This window comes from Passer montanus, unplaced genomic scaffold (assembly GCF_014805655.1).
Source record: "Passer montanus isolate IOZ18808 unplaced genomic scaffold, ASM1480565v1 scaffold25, whole genome shotgun sequence".
In the NCBI taxonomy this organism is placed as follows: domain Eukaryota; kingdom Metazoa; phylum Chordata; class Aves; order Passeriformes; family Passeridae; genus Passer; species Passer montanus.
The window spans coordinates 4,319,509-4,339,925 of NW_024367149.1; positions in this window are offsets into that span (position 1 = coordinate 4,319,509).

The window sequence follows — 20,417 nt, forward strand, 5'->3', positions numbered from 1 at the left end:
TGTAAAAAATCAAAACTATTTTGGAGCAGCTCTGTTTTTTTAACATAAGCATTTCAAAAATAATTTGGGATATGAATTAAGAAATACATCTCTTCCCTTAGTAGATATAATAATGATAAATGAAGAATTAGAGTTATCTCCAAGTATTTCCAGAGTTCAGAGGTATTTGAATCTGTGTTTTCTTTTATGTCTCTCTCTACTGAGACCACTCAATTTAGTAAGAAATGAAATAGTGTGACAAATCTGCTGCAGCCTTTTATTACTTACAGTCCCTATGGGCTTTATATTTTTTCTTGTCCCTCTCCCCTTCCCCATTTCTCTGTGATCAGAAGAGAAATACAGAAGCCATGACATGAAAATATAGATGGCCTACAATGAAATCTTTGTCTTAGAAGGCGTGTTTGCAGTGAGCACCCCAGGCTGCTGTCCATGCTCCCACAGTGTGAGAGGACTGACCCTGAGCAAGAAGATGTGGAAGAGTCCCATTCCCCCTCTTTGCCAGGAGAACCTGCAGTTTTTGCTGTGCCTGCAGCTGGGCCCAGTGCAGATCTGGCTTATGACCACCCTTGCCTGAACGTGGGGACCTGGATGTTTCCAGTGTTATTTCCCAAAGCCTTCTCGCAACAACAAAATTATCCACCATGTTCCAAAGGGGCTCAGTTAAACCTGAGATTGATTTGATTTGAGGGGGATTTCTACCTGGGCTGAGGTCCAGGCTTCACATCTCTCCATACAATGCTCTGCCCTAATGCTCATTGAAAGCCTGAAAGTGGCTGGGAGGATTAGCTAATGGGTAATTTAAATGGGCCATTTCATAAGAGATGTGTATGATAAGCAAGCTTGAAGCCTTGCTTAAACCCTGTAGCTTTGTCTTGTCTCTGCATGTCTCTTTGTGCCCTTGCCATATGTCTCTTTGCTACTTTTTCTGTTCTCATCTTCCACCCCATCAATTGCAGAGCTCTCTTTCTTTGTATTCTCAGGCAGACTCAGCTAAAGCCCATTTTTGTCAATGGGAGTCATAGACTAGGCCTTCAAACTCCATCTGACAACGAATCTCCCCACATGGAAACAGAGAAAAAAGATAAATCTAGGGAAAAGAGCTTTATATGTGCCTGGACATACATACACAGATTTATTTTTTCATTTCTTATCTTAGTGTTTATCTTTTAGACTGAAAGATCTAAAGTGTAGGAAATTTGTGATAGCAAGCCTAGGAAAGTATATATAAAGGCTACTAATGACAAGCATATTTACTGCATCCCCTGGACTTAATAATCCTCATTAGAGCTGGAAAAACAAACATATTAAGCCTTAAACTGTAAGAATGTCTTCTAATGGAATTTGAGGAATTAAAACGTGGAACCAAGGTTTATCAGCCTGTTGCTAGGAGAGCCACCGTCTGTGTTTGCTTAGGGAATCATCATCAATAATCCCTTAATCTAATAGCAAAATATAGGAAGCTGCTGCACTGGAATGACCCTATTGGATGCCAGCAGTAAGCAACAGAGGAGAGCGACAGGGTTACCCAATAGCAGCTGTGGGGTTGTGGCTGTATCCAGGAGAAGGCCATGTGTGCAGGCACCTTGGAAGCGTATGAGGAGACTTTCTGTCACCCAGTGGACCTCAGCAGAACATGCTGTGGGATTTCCCCAGGAACAAAAGGATCTAAATAGATGTACAGTATCAGGCTAAACACCTGCTGGAAACAGTACTGACCCTATTTTTGAAACTGTCCAAAAAGGAGGGTTCGTGGAAGAATGGGGAACATTTTTCAAGAATCCTCTTTGTCACTTTGTTGTTTAGACCTGGAGAGCCAGCAGTGGTGTCTTGGAATGGAACATCTCTTTTTTCTTCATAAATTTGTTCAGTTGCATTTTGAAGTAAAATAAAATCTCAACATCCACACCATCACTTATTGCAGAGTTCCTTAATGTATTTAGAGGATCTAACTGTGTTTAGTTTGGATCCCTGTTTGTTAGTGTCATTAGATTATGTCTACTTCTTGTACTGGAAGAGACAGTGAACAAACATCCTTTATTTGCTGTCTCTGAGCTTCCTGCCACTTTGTAGATGTAAGTGCAATTTCAGACACTTTGCCAGGAACATATGAGCACAAGGAATACAGAGAATTCCCTGAATCCTACACAATTTTGTTTCCATCTCTTTGAAAGGCTTAAATACTGAGCTTGCAATCAAGACACCTAAGTTTAAAATGGTGTAAAAATGGTGCAATAATTGAATTCACATTTGAAATTGTGTAAACCTTGATGAATTTTGATGAGTGAGTTACACACAGTGGTGTTTGTGGGCATGTCAAAGGAAAGGTGGCAGAGTGCAGTAGTGAATTTTCACTTAACCCATTGGACAGTTGGCAGTCTTTTTTGAGCAAATACAACACAGCAAAAAACAACTTCCAAAAGTGTCTGCTCCAGTCCACAAATGTTTCTGATAACCTCTTTTTGCTGATAAAGTCCTCTGAAGAACCATTCTCGCAGCAAAGCTGGAGACTTCAGTTTCTCTTCATGAGACAGTCCAGAAAGGTGAAGGCTTTATTTGAAGGTGAGCATACTGGCCTGGGTCCAATCTCTCATCAATCACTGTCTAACTCCTGCATCACCCATCCAGTGCCTAGGATGAGCATTGTGATTTACTGCTTAATTCAGAACTTGATCCAAAGTCAATTGAAGTCAGGAGGTTGACACCAAGAAGTTCAGCCCCTAAGGCTGTTTAGGCAGGGCTCACTGAAGGAGGGACTTACAGACATGAACCTTGTGTTGCCCTTTTTCCACTATTTTTTATTTTGATCTATGTCTCTATGTTTCCCTCTCTCATCCCACCTCCTGGATTTCTGATGTCCACAGTGACTCCAAAGTCTGCAAAGCAGTCAATGTCAAAGTTTTGTTGTCCCATGAGAGGGGGGACAGTCTGGCAGGAAATGCCCACAGCAAGAGGTGAGGTGGACAGGGGATATTCTCCTTTTGCTGAAGCTGACTTGAGCTGAATCTGGCCCAAGGAAATCCAAGGTTTCACCTTGGGTAGTGCACCCTGGACATCTACATTTCCTGCCAAATGGGGGAGCTCATTGCCGCTGCTGTCTTTAATATCCATCCTTCTCCCCAGTGAGAGGAGCTGAAGAACACATCACCCAATCTCAGGCTACTACACCCTTCCCCAGCTGCTGGGATAATTTGAGGTCCATTTTTCCATCTTGTCCCTGAGGCCAGACCCTCCAAGCCTCTGGGCTATGAATAAGCCCCCAGCACTTCAGGGCCCCAGACAGTACCAGGAGGTTATCCTGAGTGGGAGAGACAAAGCAACAAAACCTGGCAGATTTTGGTGATGTCCTTGGAAAAAGCCAAGCTTTTTTCAAAGAACAGCCAGGATAAGTAAGAAAAAAGGTCTTGTTACCATAAAGGGTTTGATGTTCTTCTCAGTGCCTTCAGCAACATCCTCAGTTTCAGGGGAACCACACATCTTGGTCCTACCAAAGGGTAGCCAGCAGCCTTGCTTCTTCTGGGATGGAGATCTGGATAGGGCTTTGGGAATCTGTCTGGACCTACTAGTGCTGGGAACCCCTGTTACACCATGAACTCTGAAGCCTGTTTAGGAGGTGAGATCACTGCTGTGCCACTCACCTGTGTGGGGTCTGGCATGTTGAACACAGTCCTAGCCTCTCCTGCAAGGACTTCCAAAGTCCTTTTGCTCTACCAGGCTACCTGTTTTCCAGAAATTTGCAGAAAATTCCTAGCTGTCTAGGAAAAGCACCTCTTGGAGACCTCAGTGGTTGACATTGCCAAAGGATTCAGAAGAGATTTTTGGGGAGGGAAAGTGGGGAACGAGCTGAGACCACAGATGGATACACACACATACACACACACACACACATATTGGCTGATTGCACTGATGTCTTTTTCAGGAAATCATGGGAAGTTGTGGCTACAGCAACACAAGAGCTTCCATGGGCATCCCTCAGAGCCCACTGCAGTGGGAAGAACTGCCCCATCTGCTTGCAGACGAGAGAAAACAAACATGGATAATCTCAAGGTTCATCCAGCTTTGCTCTCCCCTCAGTTAATCCCTCACCAACAGCACTGCCCATGGCACCATCAGGCTCCAGCCAGCCCTGGACACTGCCAGCCCACTGGGGAAGCAGCAGCCAATCCAGAGCTGGCTCTCCTCCTGCCCAAAAGCGACCTCCCATGCAAATTCCTAGGGGAGGGACCCCATCCCATTGGCCCCTGGCAAGCACAGGCTGGTTGGTCCATGCCTGGTTCCACACAGTCTAGCAGGAGACAGGAGGGGCAGGGTAGGGATGAGCCCTGGTAGCCTCTCTTGTGGCCATATGGCTACATGAATCTTGTCTAACAGTGATTTTCCTTAAATGCAATCCTTTAAGGTGTTAAATCTTGCTTTAACTTATTTGGCTGATCCAACTTAGATCAGATTATGTTTGTATTTATTGGGATTTATGGATGTATGATTGCCTCTGAGCCCATATGGACAGCTAATTTGTCAATTAGAGCAATGCTGATCATTGCAGAAGCATGGCAGAGGCTGTTAAGCACCATTATCGGTTTCAACCTGGTCTGACCTTGAGACACACATTTATTTTGTCTGACAACCTTTTATTCTCACTGCCGGATTACAGATGTGTAAATTGGGCTAAAACCTTGAATATTCATCTTAGGTATGTCAAAAAAAAAAATCTGAAATTGTTGGAGATGAAGAATATGACAGGGAGAGCCGTTGAGCTGCATGCAGAGAATGGGACCTGCTTAGATCTTCCATTGTATTGTATTTGTGGCAGTGGTAGAGCTGGGGACCAGGATGGCAGGAAAGTGCCCTGGGAGTCTAATTAAAAACAATGGCCATTTTTCAGGCAGAAAGAGAGCTCTGATTGCTAATTAAAGGCCATTATTCCTGTTTTGTAGTGGCTATAGCAAGGGCAATTTCCCCCTAAATCAGAGGTGAAGGGTGTAGGCTGGTGATTTCAGTACCTGACAGTAACAGTCAATATCTCCATGTGACATCTACATCATCCAGGCAGAAAGGTTGGGACAGTCCTGTCATTGGATCATGTTCAGCTTTTCACCCATGGGAACCCCTGAGTCCTTTTCCACAGGGCTGCTCTCAATGACATCTTCTCCCATTTCTGGGATTGCCCTGCCTCAGGTGCAGCCCCTGACACTTGGACTTGTTGAACTTGATTCGTTTCCCCTGGGCCCACTTCTCAAGTTTGCCCAAGTCCCTCTGGGTGCCATCCCATCCTTCAGGAGTGTCAGCACACCCACTCAGCTGGGTGTCACCTGCCAACTTGCTAGGGTGCCCTCGATGTCACTGTGTCTGTGTCATATTAAAGAGTGCCAGTCCCACGACACAGCTCTGAGAGACATCACTGGTCACCAGCCTCCACCTGGACATGGAGCCATTGTCCTTCCTGGTGTCTCAGAAGGGGCTCAGGGTCTCAGGGGTGTGTTGGAAGGCTGCATGAGAGGCAAAAAATTTCCTGGTGCGAGGCCAGCCCTCCTTCTCCTGTCTCAGATGTACCATGGTGAGCTGAGCTGCTTGGAAATGTGAATGGCAGATGTGTGTGGGCCCAAGGTTAAATGGGTACTTGGGGTTTTGACTCATCTGTTTAGAAACCAGGTATTTTCCAGGACTGTGGGATAGGGTATCTGTAGGTGATAGTGCCTGATAGAGGAGGAATGAATCACCATCTGCAGCTGCTGTTGTCCCCATGGATTGAGAAGGAACTTTGACTACTGCCTTAAATGAAATGCCTAAATTTAAAACAGCTAGCCTCAAGTGAGATGAATGCTACTGTGGGCGTGGGATGCAAATGTGGGCCTGGAGAGGGGAGCTAAGTGCTTCTTAACCAGCTTCCTTGCCTTCCTCTCAGGCTCCCATGGCCACATTAGTCAGATACTTCATAAATCATGTGTCTGAAAGAGCAATTGTTCCACACACGTCTCAGTGATTCTGCGCTCGTCACCTTGACCCTGGTGTTTTACAGAGAACAAAAATCATACCCACACCTGTTAAAGGACAAGGCTAGGAACTAAGGAATAGGATTGTTTTAGCAATATGTCCTCAGCCTTACTGGTTGTAAAGGACTTCATCCTGCAGATGATTAAGAGGACTGAATTTGTCAATTTGCCATCAATACTGAATTATTTCTTTTGCAATCATCAAGTCTGGAATCTAAATCAAGAGGGATGTTTTTTGTTGGTTTTTTTTTTTTCCTCTAAGAAAGTATAGATTTGGAGGAACATTAGAGTAGGAAATCATATCTGTTTGTCAAACTGCTTAATAAATTGATAAAAAGGGAAGACAAGAACATTTCACTTCAGTGATTCACAACTGGCCACTGTTCCCAATGAAACTCTTTTGTTTCTTCCTACCAAAGAAAGAAAAATCTCTTTGATGCTGCTTTGCCTGGAGAGATGGGTTGGTTGGAGTCCCATAGCAACTTGGGTGAGAAAATATCCCACAGTGGAAAAAACCTGCTCTAAAACTAAAAAGCATGAAAATATTAACTCTTCAGAGTGAAGAGTGTGGTTGCTTGTTTACCAAATGGGACGTGTAAACCCATTACGTAAAATGTCTTTCATCGCCCATATGCTTTCTAAACTAATCAGCTTTGAATCCTGCTAAATCCCAGATTGAGATAACAAATGAAGAGCTCAGCTTGCTGGGAGAAAGGCAGCCTCTTTCTGCTGGGTATTAAAAAGAGTTAAAGGTCACATATTCCCCATGTGGATCACCCAAAAAAGAGATCATGCTGATAACACCTATGGCTTTTCCGTGCTAAGTAAAGTATTACTGAAAGTGAAATTCATGTCAAACACAACTAAAGGGCAAAGTTTCAGATTAAAACTCACGTGATGGCTTTGTACAGGATGGAACATCATATCCTAAAAGAAGATTTTGCCTTCCCAGTCATGTTGTGGTGGTATTTACAAGGCAGGGCTGAAGAAGCTCTTGGATGACACATCAAACCAACACAAACAACAGGCCTTTGGCTCTGACCTGCCTTCCCCTGGGCTGCCTTTGGGGTGGCCATTCTGCTGATTGTCACCTGGTACAGGCCACTGCTTCTTGGCATGGGATGTGGATCCATGAGGAGGACTGTTGTCATTTGGAAAGGAGATGTGGGATTAGCTCACAGCAGGCCTAGTGTGCAGGCAGTGCACGTTTGGTGTGAAATTTCTAGAAATGTCAGATAACCTTTCTCACAGCCATTTCTCTCCCAAAATAGCTCATCTCAGTCTCCCTTACTTGCCTTTTTCTCTTTTCAAACTTGAAATACTTCCTCCCAGTTTTAAACTTTTTATTCTTGCAGTAAAAACTTTGCTTCTTTGTTAGCTGTCAATTGCTTAAAAAATGCGAGTGTAAGCACAAAATTTTCAGTAACTGCAAAAATTTTTGATTGATCAACAGTTTTCCCAGAGGGTGGATCTATGCTTTTCCATCAGGCTGTCAAATTTATACTGACAAGGGTTCTGTATGGTCTTCCCATTAACATTAGTATCTATCTGTACCTACAATCAACAGATGCCTCGCCAGGAATTAAAGGAAATTGCCAGTCCAGCTAAGTTGCTATCGTGTATTTGCTGTCCTATTGTGCACTGTTTATCAAATCATTTAAAGCCTCAGTGTTTTTTAACTCTGAGCACAGGATATCTCCTAGGGCAGCATCATCCCTGAGGTACCAGATGCCAAGCCCTGTCTTGTTGTAGTCCCTCCAGATCACCTAAGCAAGAGCACCTTGTCTGTGCTAAATTTGGGCTTCTCCACCCCAGAACGATGGGCTAAAACCATCCCTGGTCCCACACTGTGTTTGCAGTGGATGGAGATAAGAGTGGGATCCATCTCCCAGGTTTGCTGGAAATTATGTACCCTTGCTATTTTCTGGTCATTGGAAAACCATTGGTGTTCCTGTTCTTTTAACTTTGGTACTCTAATGGTTGAAGTTTTAGGAAAAGCTTCTACACAGATCTGTTCTTGAATGCTGAAGAAGATATCATCACCCACACTCATCATTCTGCTATTGCATTAAAGTGTTCCAGCTAGATTAAGCTCATCTGTTTGAGTTAACAAAGAGAAGGTTAAATGGTGACTTGATTTTAATCTATAAATACTTTCCCAGGAAGCAAAGTTCTGGTAGCAGACAGCTTTTTAATCCAGCAGACAAAAGCTGAACAAAGCCCAATGGTTAGAAGATAAAGCAGATGAATTTAGAGCAGAAATGAGGGACAGATTTTTGGGAGGGAGGAGGATTATCCATGAATGAACCTTTCCAAGAGTATTGGGTTCTCTGCTTTTCCCTTCTTGCTGGCACCGACTTTCTGTTTGCCCAGAATCCTGGAAAAACAGGTTTGTAACAGGACTTTGTGGAAGGGTGAAACAATTTTTGGTTTCTTTCCACATCAGACCTCTGTTTGCATGAGCTCATCTTTCCACTGGTGCTTCCTTCCCTGCAGATCATCATGCACAAAATTAGACTCAGAGAGGCTGGGCACAAAAAACAAGCTGCCAAATTCAGATTATGGTTATTCGTAAACTTTGCATCGCTCTTGATTGTAGGTTTTCAAATAGTTTTATCACAGTGGAACTGATTCTGAAAATTAATATGAAAAAAGGTAGATTTTTGAGTCAGCAATAAACATAATCTCTAAAAGAACATCAAAAATGCAAGGAAAAACATGTTTGTATTTTGAACCAATACTAAAAAGAAGAATTTTTTTTTTGTCTTCTGGGGAAGCTTCACACTGGATGAATAAGAGGGGGAATGAAAAGAAATTTTTGACATTTCACTTATTGGGGCTTTTCAATAATACACAATAAATTGAAGAACAAAAGACAGAAAGAAAGCCAGCCCACCAAGCTCTGTAACTAGTTTTACACTTCAGAATAAAACCAAACTCAGAGTGTTTAGAAGCTGGTGTTAAGGCATTTTTATTGGTGATGCTGTCAGCCTTTCTCTGTTGGGAAGGTCTGTTTTTAACTTTCCTAAATCATCCGGTAAACAAGGTGAGGAGATGAAGACAATAAATTTAAAAACAAGCAAAGATTTAGTTAGGACACCTAATTAGGATTTCTAATCAGGAGTCATCAAGACCTCTAATTAGCAGGGTTGTTCAGACTCATTTGCTTTCTCTTTAATGGCCATAGGACATCCAAATGGTTTTAAATTATGTACCATGGGCTCCTAATCAGTTTATTGAACATCATAAATTGTTAAAAGGAGTTAATAGCTTGTGTTCCTTGGTAGAAAGTGCTAATACTCGAGGCAGAGAACTCATCAAATGAAGCTCGTTAGAGAGGGGAGGAGGGAGATTGCGTCTCAGTGTCTCATTTTGTTTTAGTAATTAGCTTTTACTGGATTATCCGATCCAAATCTTTATTCAGTTTACTCTGTCAAATCTAGTTTGCATTTTAAATGGAAAATTGACACGTGGAACAATTTGTCTCCTGCCTGGGCTAACGGGTCCAGCTGGCAGGAGGCTCCTGCAGGGAGGGGTTATCACCAAAGCCATGCAGGGGGGACCAGCCAGGGGTTTCCCCAGCACCTGATGTCCTCTGGCCTCCACCCTCAGCTCCTGCCCCAGCAGCTGGAGAGCAGCCATGTGAGAAATTGCCACAGTGCAGCCCCAGCTTGCCCTGAGAGCAGCGAGGGAGCCGGGCACAGGGAGCACACCAGCGTGGAGCTGACACCAGATCAGCTGGCTCTGAGCAGGTTTTGTGGCTCTGGCCAGTGCAGGCTGCTTTAGTAGAAGTTGTAATAAAGCTCCCAGTGGACAATTGCAAAAAATTCTCCCTTTCAGGGAGTGTATTTCCTAAATTAACCTCTGGTCCCTGGTGTGTGGGTATTGACATCCACCCTACGTGCTGTGACAAAATGCATTAAAATGCCAAGATCCTTAATGTTTTACTGGCTGACATTGTGGCTTTTCTGAATGTGGGTTTGCTTGACAAAAAATTGAGAATTTGGTGCAAAACATTAACTTCTAAAAACTGTCATCATAAAGATGCTGCTGTGAGCCCAGCTCAGCTGATTCAGCACCAAAGTATGGTTCTTCCCTATGCTGGGAATCTTCAGATGTCGAAGCAAAGCCTCCACTGCCACCCCATTTCATCCCATAGTAGTGGTCCCAGCTAATAAGTGATTGGTTAAAATCTGGAGGGACAGTCACAGCATATTTCTGTTTTCAGGAGCCCATTCCCAGGACTCTGACCGTTTATGCCTGCCTCTTTTAGCTTTGCATGACACCTTTATGACATTTGAGAGAGCAGGGACTGACTTGCCATGGCTGAGTACATATGAGGGGGATGGTGATGCTGGAATGACCAAGGTGTGATGGTGTTGGAGATTCCAGGGCTGCAGTGCAAATTAATGGATTTGCCTGCCCTGATTACTGTTATTTGCTCATATGGAGCACGTCTGCAGCTGGAGGAATGAGGTGCTCTGACTCCAGTGGAGCAAAGTTCCCAGGCCTGACCTGAGTGGGGATCCTCTCAGTGCCCTTAGTGCCCTCTTAGTGCCCTTCCCTGAGGAGTTGGTGTCCCAGCCTCAGTGAGGACTGACATACCCAAAATCACTTGGGGAAACCTCTGGCAGAGGTTTGTGTCTTATAATGCCACCTTCTGCCACTGTGCTCCCCACTTCAGGAGGGCAGCTCGCCTGCATTCTGCAGGAGACATCTCTAGCTCAGACACTGCCTCCCCTGCTGGCTCTGAGGGGCCACCTGGGAATGAGCTTGCAGCAAATACCCTGTCTCCTGCAAGCCTCTCTGAACCCGTGGAACAAGACAAAAGAGATTCATCCCCCTCTTCCCGTTTGAGAAGAGGGGTTGGGAAAGGGAGTCTTTCCATGCTAATGTCACACAATTACTTCTTAACTGCCAAAACAAATGGCAGAAATGGGGAAAGTGACACCAAATCAAAAATGTCACAGGTGATCGATTCATGTCATCTGCCGTCGCCGCAGCCAAGGCTGGCGAGAGAGACACAGTGATAACACAACACTAATATTATATTACAGCCTTCACAGCACTGAATGCCAAGTGATGAATATGTGTCACTTTATGTGTCGCTCACTCTCCGGGCCTGGGCGGGCGAGCATGGAAAATGGAGTGTTCAGGATTAATGATATCGAAAATGATAGAGAGGAGATTGAAAATGCCTTCCTTCCTCAACCATGCAGATTGAAATGTACCTCAGAGCTATCTCTTGCTGCCCTCCTCCTCCACCCACTTTTTAAAGGTCTTTTGTGCAGCATTTTGAAGATGAAAGGAAAAAAGAAAAAATAAGGGGGAAAAAAAGAAGAGAAGAGTCGGAAAGAAAAGACATGAAAAAAGACAAGAGATTACAAGACAAGCATCAAAAAGACAAGAGGAGAAGAGAGAAGAGAAGAGAAGAGAAGAGAAGAGAGAAGAGAAGAGACTTTTTATAAAGTGTGCTCTACTTGGAAATTTCTTCCTCTGTTCCTCGTGGTTTGATTTATGAGTAAGATTTCCCATATTCAGGTATTCTCTCACATGCGGACACAGCCTGGAACACGTCCATGACTTTAGCCCAGGACCATCAGTTAAAAACTTGATATAGCCAGAAGGCTGTGGCTGGATTGAGGTCTGTGCATGATGTGTTATAATTAGCAAGTGATCTTACTGAGCATTCTCAATGAAATCAAGAGCAGTCTAATGTTCATAATTTCTGTTTTGCAGCCTTCAGAAATTTCAGGTGAAAATCAGAGTCCCAGAGTGCTGGTAATTTTCCCCATCTAACAAGAAGAACTGATAACTGAGAAGATTGGGTGCAGCATTCAGGACAAAGTGACCTGTCCAATGTCACAGGCAGAGCTGAGCTGATGCATGGCTCCTCCTTTAACATCCACACGCTATTTATGCATAAATACTGCTGGATGACCCATTCCCAGGGGCCCAAAGACTGCAGACACGTTGCTGAGGCTGGAGAAGGTTACAGATGTGCATTTATGTAGCTGCAGGGTTAGACCCTGTCAGCCCATGGAGGGATGCTTCCATTTCCGTGCAGACATTCCCTTGTCCTGTCTCTGTCTGATGCTGGTTCTGTGAGCTGCAAGGCTCTGTTGTAGCACCTGAATTATTGAGTGAGGTTTTTGCAAGACTTGTCCAGGACCGGGTGAGATGAGAGGCCTGGAGGGAGCTTATCCAGGGATAATTCACCCTCTGTGGCTGAGGGTGGGTGCTTGTGGCCATCCTGGTTTTGAGGAGAAAGGTTACCTCCCCATGGCTGTGCCCACACCTCTCCTGGAGCTTCGTTTTGGGTTTATCTTGGATTTTGGCAAGGATGCCTCAAACCTTTGATATAGACGGCAAAGGAAGGAAAGAGAGTTTTTAATACCTTTTTTCCTATTTTACCTGTTTTTTTTACCTCCAGGCTACTTTAATTGGGTCACCATCCCAGGTGGGATGAGGGTTATTCCTTCTTTCTAGCCACAGTGGAAACCATCTCCTGCCTTGCTGTGCCCTCACCTGATATTCCAGATGCTGCTCTTCCCGGGGAGCTTGGAGCTTTCTGTCTTTGAGGCACGGCACAGTTAGTGGGGACAGAGTTTTGTTAAGCAATCGATGCTGCATAATGGAACAGCCTTTTTTTCCTTGCTTTCTCTCTTCTTAACCCGTTGCTAGTCCTGGAGAAAGTGTTTCCCACAGAAAAGAGAACTGAATCAAATAACAGAAAGTTGAAAGGGGATGCAAAATTTGTTTGAGTATCATGTTAAAAAAATGCTTCCTACCACTGACTGCCAAACACCTGCCTGAATTTATCATTAACCTCTCCTGCAGAATGAGCACCAATGGAGAATGATCTTAAGCACTCACAGCCATCAGTTTCACACAGCAATAGACTGAGATGGGAGGAAGAAACCCAGAATCAACTGAGAGTACCTAATTAATTGGATTATAATTACATTTGGAAAGCTAAAAGGTAATAGATCTGTTTGAATTATGATCATCACGGGCTCTTCAGGGACTGAGTGTGCAGTGTGAATCACTTGTATGTGATCACCAGAGACATGAAGAATTAAATGAGTGCAAATATTTTAAATAAGAGCACATGTTCACTAGTGGGAATTTTGGCTGCCAGGCTTGGCTGGCATGAACATGTTTGCATTGAGATGGCAGTCACTGCCCTTTTGAAGTCTTATTTTTTTTCAAGGATACCTGAGCCAAAAATATTACCTTTGGTGTGGTTTACCTCTGGAAGAAGGATAAAGCCTAAAGACAAATGAGGGCCTGGAAATTAAATTTACATGTGGCTGCTGCTTTCCTAAATTGCAGCGCAAAGGGGCCACACACCATCATTGGACACATACTTTTGTCTGTCTTTCCTCACTCTTTTATTTTTTTCCTTTCCCCATAAGCACACAGTGCTGACTCCCCCAGCCTTGAATGTGAATTTCTGCATATTCCTTCTGATAATATAATAATAATCCTTCTGATAATGAAAGAAAAAAAAGAGAAAATTTTAAAAAAAGGAAAAAAAAAAAAAAGAAAGAACAGAAAGAAAAGAGGCATTTCAGAGATACAGAACATTAACAAAAGCCTGTAGATTTCCAGCACAGAGTAACAGGGTGGTGGAAGTATTCGATCAGAGCCATAAATCTAATGAGATTGTAATGATATGCAAATTAACAGCACCATGAGCCAAATGGGTAAAGTTTCTTTATGGAGCATATTAAGAGGCGTTTTGCCTAAGTGGAATGGTTGGGTGAACAATAAATGGTGAGCCACAATCTGCAAGTATTGGCTGACAACAGCAATAAGATAAATAAAAACAGATGAAGACAAGTATTATTCTTCCATTTAAAAGGACAGATGCTGCAAATGAAACCGTACTGCCCTCCTGCAGTGGGAAACTGCAGCTATGCAGCCTCCATGAAATACCAGGGATTTTCCACTGCTCTTGTTCAAATTAATACTCACAGGAAACTTCTTGAAAACACAGTTTTGATCCAGCATTTATATATTCAGGGATGGACAAGAAAATGTGAAACCTCAGGCCAAATTGTTTTCTAGTGTAAATTAGGCAGCCCCCATTAGCTCTACCAGTTTATGCTGGCTTTGGATCTGGATCCCAAACTGTACCTGCCAGCATCTGACTCTTGATAAATATTGAGTGGTCTCACTATGACATTTTAATTATAACATTATGGATTTCAGGAGGAGGGGGAGCAAAAGAAGAGAAAGCATTTATTTTTGGTTTTAAGCATAAAGGAAGAAAAAAAAGTAGAAGAAGGAAATAACATCTCTGCAGGTCGAATAGGGATTTAGTGGAGATCAGCTAAATCTGAGTTCTTACCATTTTCAAGGGCTCCATCCAACCTTATTTTAACTTTGCCATGGGCAGCTACTTTGTAATTTTCACATGGGATGCCTTGAGATCTTTCAGTGGTGTCACTGGCCACACTAATGACTTCTGTGCCAAAAATGGTGCTGGTGAAGCCATGTCTGTGGATGGCAGAGGGACTCGCTCCTTTGGTGTTACCTCGTGCCCTGGTGAGGCTGGAGCACTCATGGGGAGTAGGCCTACTTAGTCACTGGAATAAAAAAATGGTGTTTCAGGAGGAATTAGGAATGGAGAACATGGAATGAAGGAGGAAAAGGAGGAAGTATGACCCTCTAGCCTTGTGGGGACACCAGATAGTTCTTTGGTGTTCCCTGAACATTCCAGCAATGTCACATGCAAAGATATTTGTGAGAAGGAGGAGCATGAAGTCGTAGCCAAGGCTGTGCTAACAGGAAAGTCTCAAAAGAAGTTTCCACTTTCCTAGCCGTGGAGCAGGGTCATGGCTTTGAGAGTGGCCAAAGCAGCACCAACCAACTGCATGGAGCTGGCTCACATAAAGAGTCTCTGAGGTGGTGCAGTGGCTGGCAGGGTCAGCAGCTCTGCATTGTCCTCAGGCAAGCCTCTCTGCCCACTTGAGGGTGGCACTGCCTGCTGGCTCACTTTTCCTCCTTGTCAAGTGGATGGATGCTCACCTCCAGGCTGATTTCTGGGTTTGTTTGTGACTATGCCAAGGTCGAATTCAAAGATCTTAGAGACATGAGATTAAAGTGATACAGGCCTAGTGTGTGAATCTATGAAAACCTGGAGGACAACAAATGCAGCCTAACATAGTTTTTCCAAACCTTCCTTCCATCTGCCTATCTAAATGTTTCACCAAAGCCTACAGCACCTGGATCATCTCTCAATGCAAGATCGTAGCATTTACCTGTGATTCAGACTGTCCTGTTGATGTCTTAGTTTTTAGGATTTAGTTTTTATATTTTTCAGATCCTGAACTGCTTTAGTGTGTAACTCCAAAACTCCATGGCCTGTCAGCTACTGTTCTCCTCCTTTATTCAGATAAAACAATTTCTCTCTAGGCCTGGGACTCAAGGACACCCCACTGTCTCAGGCCCTGAAAAGTATAAACACAAGTGAGTTGGGTGGGGAGCAAACTGGGGGTAAATGACTTCATTACCTGAAGCTGTAATTGGAGGATTAACCCTGACATGTAAATGGACCAAACATATCTGTCTGAAAAACTCATGACCGTTGTCCATCTCAGGTGTAGCCTGTTGGAACTTCTGACTGCCCAAGGTGTGCCTGTTGAGGTCTTTAATAAATGCCCACTTTTATTCTCTTAATCTTGTCTAGCCTCTGTTCCAGGTAGCCACTCCAAGGCATCGCTGAAAGAAAGTTAACAAGATCCAAGCAAGACAACAAGGCCGAAGTGTTTGAGAAATGTTGTTCAACAGATTGCACATCGATCGAGGAGTTAAGCAACATGGTTTCTGCTTCTCAGTGCAATTTCTTTATAAAGCCCTTTCAGACCTATGGAAGGAAAATAAGATTCATAGAAGCTAAAACCAGAAGTGTTATAGCAGTGTAAATGTGGGTGCATGGCATTTCCCCTTCAGAGCTTACTAATAAAAATAGCCACCTCCATCTGTGGTCAAGTTTAATATCTGGCAAAATCCATTCTGTTCACCTCTATTTCACCATCTGGACTGCCCTGTCAATTATTAGCATTGTGCTCAATGGAGCTGCCACACAGCTCATTTTTGTGGTTACTAGCTTACTAAATAAATGTGTCACACTAAACATCATGACTTCTAAGGGAGTTTGAAAACAAACGGACAAGCAAATTGGTGCAAAACTACATTAAAGCTACCACCCTCCTCCCACACAGACTGCAAAGCTCCCTGTTCTGTGAGTGACAGAAGGGATGGAGCCTCTTCCTGTCCAAATGTTGGGGTCCTCCCTACCTTGAATTTAGTCCCCATGTCTCTGAGGGTAGCTCCAAATCCTCTGTGTGCTGGCCCAGCACAGAGCTGTGTGTTGCTAACAGGTTTTTTTGGAGGTGTGAGTGGTTTTGCCTGCAGGATGCTGCATCCTGGCTGCTGAAGAGGATGCTGAGCAGAGCAGCTGAGAGCTGAACTCACTTTGACTTTCTCTCAGCAGCACTGCAGCCTTTGGCTCTACCAGAGGTCTCTGCACAGTGCAGTGGTGGTTGCACCATCAAAATGGCCAGGGGCATTGAAGAGGGGAGGTGAAGGATGGACCAACACTGTGCTCAAACAGTAGAGGCTGGGCCAAGAGAAAAGTGGAAACAGAGGCACTGCTCTGGGCCTTCTGGAATATTTCACATCCAAGGTAGGGCCAGTGGTGAAGACGGGGCTGATGGGTTTGCTGTTGATTTTTTGGGGTTTTTTGCCAGATGAATGAATCAATCTCGTGGCAGGGATATCCAGCCTGTCCATGCAGTGTGTGGCCAGCTTGGTCTAGTCCAGTATTTACATCCATTGTATTTATTTGTGCCATGTCTGCCAGGCTCCTTGTGCTGCATGCAATAGAGTCACCGAGGAGTAAAGGAGTCAGAGCAGGAGCTCAGGATGCTCAAGGCTTTGCTGAAAAGGGTTTTATTAATGAACATCTCCTATATGGCCATCTTCAAAGACAAGATGGAAGCAGTTACACCAGAAGAGAAGCATGGGCTGTTGCACAAAACAAATATTCTGTATGCTGCCTGAAGTGCTTTGCCTGTGTTTGGTCAGTGGTAACTGGGGAGAAGATGAAGTCTGGCCCCGTTCTCCTGCTCCCTTTCTGGGATGATGGGAATGAGGTCAGTCCACATGCCCTACATGTGGAAACCTTGCTCATGAAGATTAGCACCAGAGCTTTCAAGGAGGACTGTTTTGGACTGGTCCTGCAGGCAGAGACAGAGGAGCAGATATAGTATATATTAGTCCTGCTTTTTCCCTGTTCCAGCCTTGTTTTGAGGCTGTTTAATACTTCACACACAACTGTGCTCAGAAAATTCAAACAAATCACAGAAATACCAAATGAGACTGGCTTGCAGAATAAGGGTAGACTGTTTGTGTGCTGATTTGATATTACTAAGAAAATAACACCTTAGCAGGCAGATAAAATTTGTAGAATAAAAGGTGTTACTGCCACCTGCAAGGCTTACCTCCTCTTTCCACCTTCTTCACCAACATTCCACATGAATGCAGCAGGGGCAGCTTCATCTCTCAAAAGCCAAAGATCCTCTCCACAGTTAAATCCTCACATAACCTGAGCCCTTCTACAGTACCTGAGGTGGAGATCCCCCCATACAGATTTACCTCTCCATGCTGAGCCAGCATGAAGCCAATTCAGCGCTAAATGCAATGTTTCCTCCACATGTTCTTGCAGATAGAGCAATATTATCCTGTATTAGGGAAGTGCCTGACTATGTCACTTGCAACATGCCAAAAGCCATAAGACTATATTGGTTTTCAGACCCCTGCTGTGTTGGCTTGGGCATTTTCTGTTCTCTTCTATCAGAGCACTCTGTTTTCGGCGGAGATGTCAGGACGCCAATGAGCCAATGAAAGGAATCTCCTTGGCATTTATCCTGTAGTATTTCTAGGCTCTTAATCTTGGGGTGGGAAATCTAGTGCTGGAAGATGGAAGTTAAAAGGATGGCTGATTTTCTTTATTCTCTTCCTAAGAATATGTATGTGATGTTTGTGTGGGCAGTGGCACTGAGTGCGACTTAGGTCTTGCACAATCAGTCAAAATGTCAGTGTGATGGGATCTCAGCTGGGATAGTTCTTGTACTTACTTTCAGCAGTGTGTAAAATGTGGGATGAATAGGGAAAAATAAAAGCTGAATAAAACTTGCTTCAGAAAGTCTTCAGTAAACAAGTTTTGCTCTTGTGTAAGTTTGCTGAGCTGGTGGGTACCAGGAAGCAGAGACAGAGACAGAGCCAAAGGCAAATTGATGGCCAGACCACTACCTTGGCACTAGCAGGAAAGTCAGACTTCCTCAGCAAGTTACTTATCCACAGGAAATATTCTGAATACGCCAGATATGGCCTTTGTTTGTGCTGAAATAACTCCAGGGTAGTGTCCTGACATCCGTGGAGTGACTCCATCTTCAAAGTGACATAAGTGGCATCTCAGTGCAGCCCAGGAACCAGTTGCCTCAGGGTGAAGTTAGGAACTGCCACACTGGGAATTGTTGCATGAAGGTGTGGAGCACCACCTGAGCTGGGTGCTGCACCCCGTGAGAGCCCTCACAGAGGATGTGGCTGTCCAGGGTGCACAGCTGAGCTTACTGCTCTGGTCAAGGGCAGCAAAGGAGAGCTCCAGACTGGCATGTGGACTCTAACACCTTGAATAATCCCTCCAGACACCACCCCCAAAGTCTCAAAGGAGTTGTGTGGATTATATTGTGGAGACAGCAATTTTCCTTCTTCCAACAAGACAGGCAGAGACCATTCAGTGTAAGTTCCAGTCCAGAAGCTTGACATTCACAACAAACACCCACTTACAATGTTCCCAGCAGGTTTTCCACCTCTCTGGTTCCTACCATTCATGTCCAGTTAATCGGTCCCACAGGTAATACTTTCTTTAAACCCACCCTATTTTACAGGTCTGAGTTTTTCTCCTCAAGTTGTAACGCGTAACTCTTCCTTCCAGAGCTGTCTTTGCCAGTCCAGCCCACAGGACACACCAAATACAAGCAGCAGTTGTCATCTGCTCCCCATGGCACCCTCATCTCCCACCTTTACCTCTAGGATCACCCAATTCCCCCAGACATTTCAACCACCAGTTCCCAGTGCTGTGACTTCTGCTCTGGGCCATGATTGTTGTTATGACAACATGGCCCAAGTGAAAAAAAAGAAGGAGCCTTATCTATTAGAGCTTTTCTTCCTTTGCAACCATGGTACTGCTTTTTTTCTTTTTAAATTTCATTTTGTATTTCTGTTGACCTATACTCAAACAACTACAGCTGGATCAAAAACCAATGTGAAACTCATTCTGTTCCAGTGGGAGGATCAGTTCCCAGAAACCATGGAATTTTTTTGTACAGCTATCCACCTTGTCCCCTTCTTGCTAAATTTTCCCAACACACTGGATTTTGTCGTTTCCACAGTGTGAAAGGTTTTTTTCCATTTTATTGTTCTTGCTGGATTTGGAGGTTAGGTACAAATGTTAGATGATGTTCTGGTGTAAATGCTGCCTCCCACATGAGATGAGGCTTCAAAAAATGTTTAACGTGCTCTGCCAGCAACCCTGAGACACACAGCTGTCCTTCGTTCTATTTATTTCTCCCGAATTCCACCATTTTTTGTCATTCACAAACAAAAATGTACATTCCAAATCCCATCGTTCAGCTCCTGAACACTGGAAGCTTTAGGTGAGATGCTGGGACAGAGAGTGAAATGCCTTGTCTCCCTTAGGTGCCCTCAAGGGAGGGGAGGGGATGGGGAAGGACCATCCCAAAAGGTGACATGCAAATAGAGGTGTAAAAAAAAAAAAAAAAAAAAAAAAAAAGAAGAACACAGAAAGGGAAGAATATAAAGAAGAAAATAAGTCTTCTTGGTGGAACACAAATGGAGTTCTAGCTAGGTATCATTTGCTGGGGAAATTGCATTTCTATTTGGGAATAAATGAATGTAAAACTTGTTTGAGACCCAGGTAATAATAGAACAGGGGAGGAAATTGAAATTTATGACTTTGCAAATGACTCCTGTAGCAAAGAGAGACGCACATCAGAGATGTCTTTTTATCCGTCCCCCCTCCTCCTCCTTTCCTCCCGCCTTGTTTTCTCTTCTTCCCACAGATGAGGAGGACAGGTCTGCAATAAAACAGGTCTAAGCTGTGCCGGCCCGGAGATGCTGCGGGGGAGGCGGAGGGGAGCGGGGCGAGGGGACATTAGCGCTGCCGTGGCGTTGTCACTGCCTATGTAAATGGCCGCGCTGCATAGTCAACAAGACACACTTGGCTGCCTGCAAGTGGGAAGTACTTAAATCTTGGCACTGATAGATGAAATATTTTTAAGGGAGCTAATCAGTGAAAATGGGGTTTCATCAGGCACTGACATGTCTCGCTTGCTT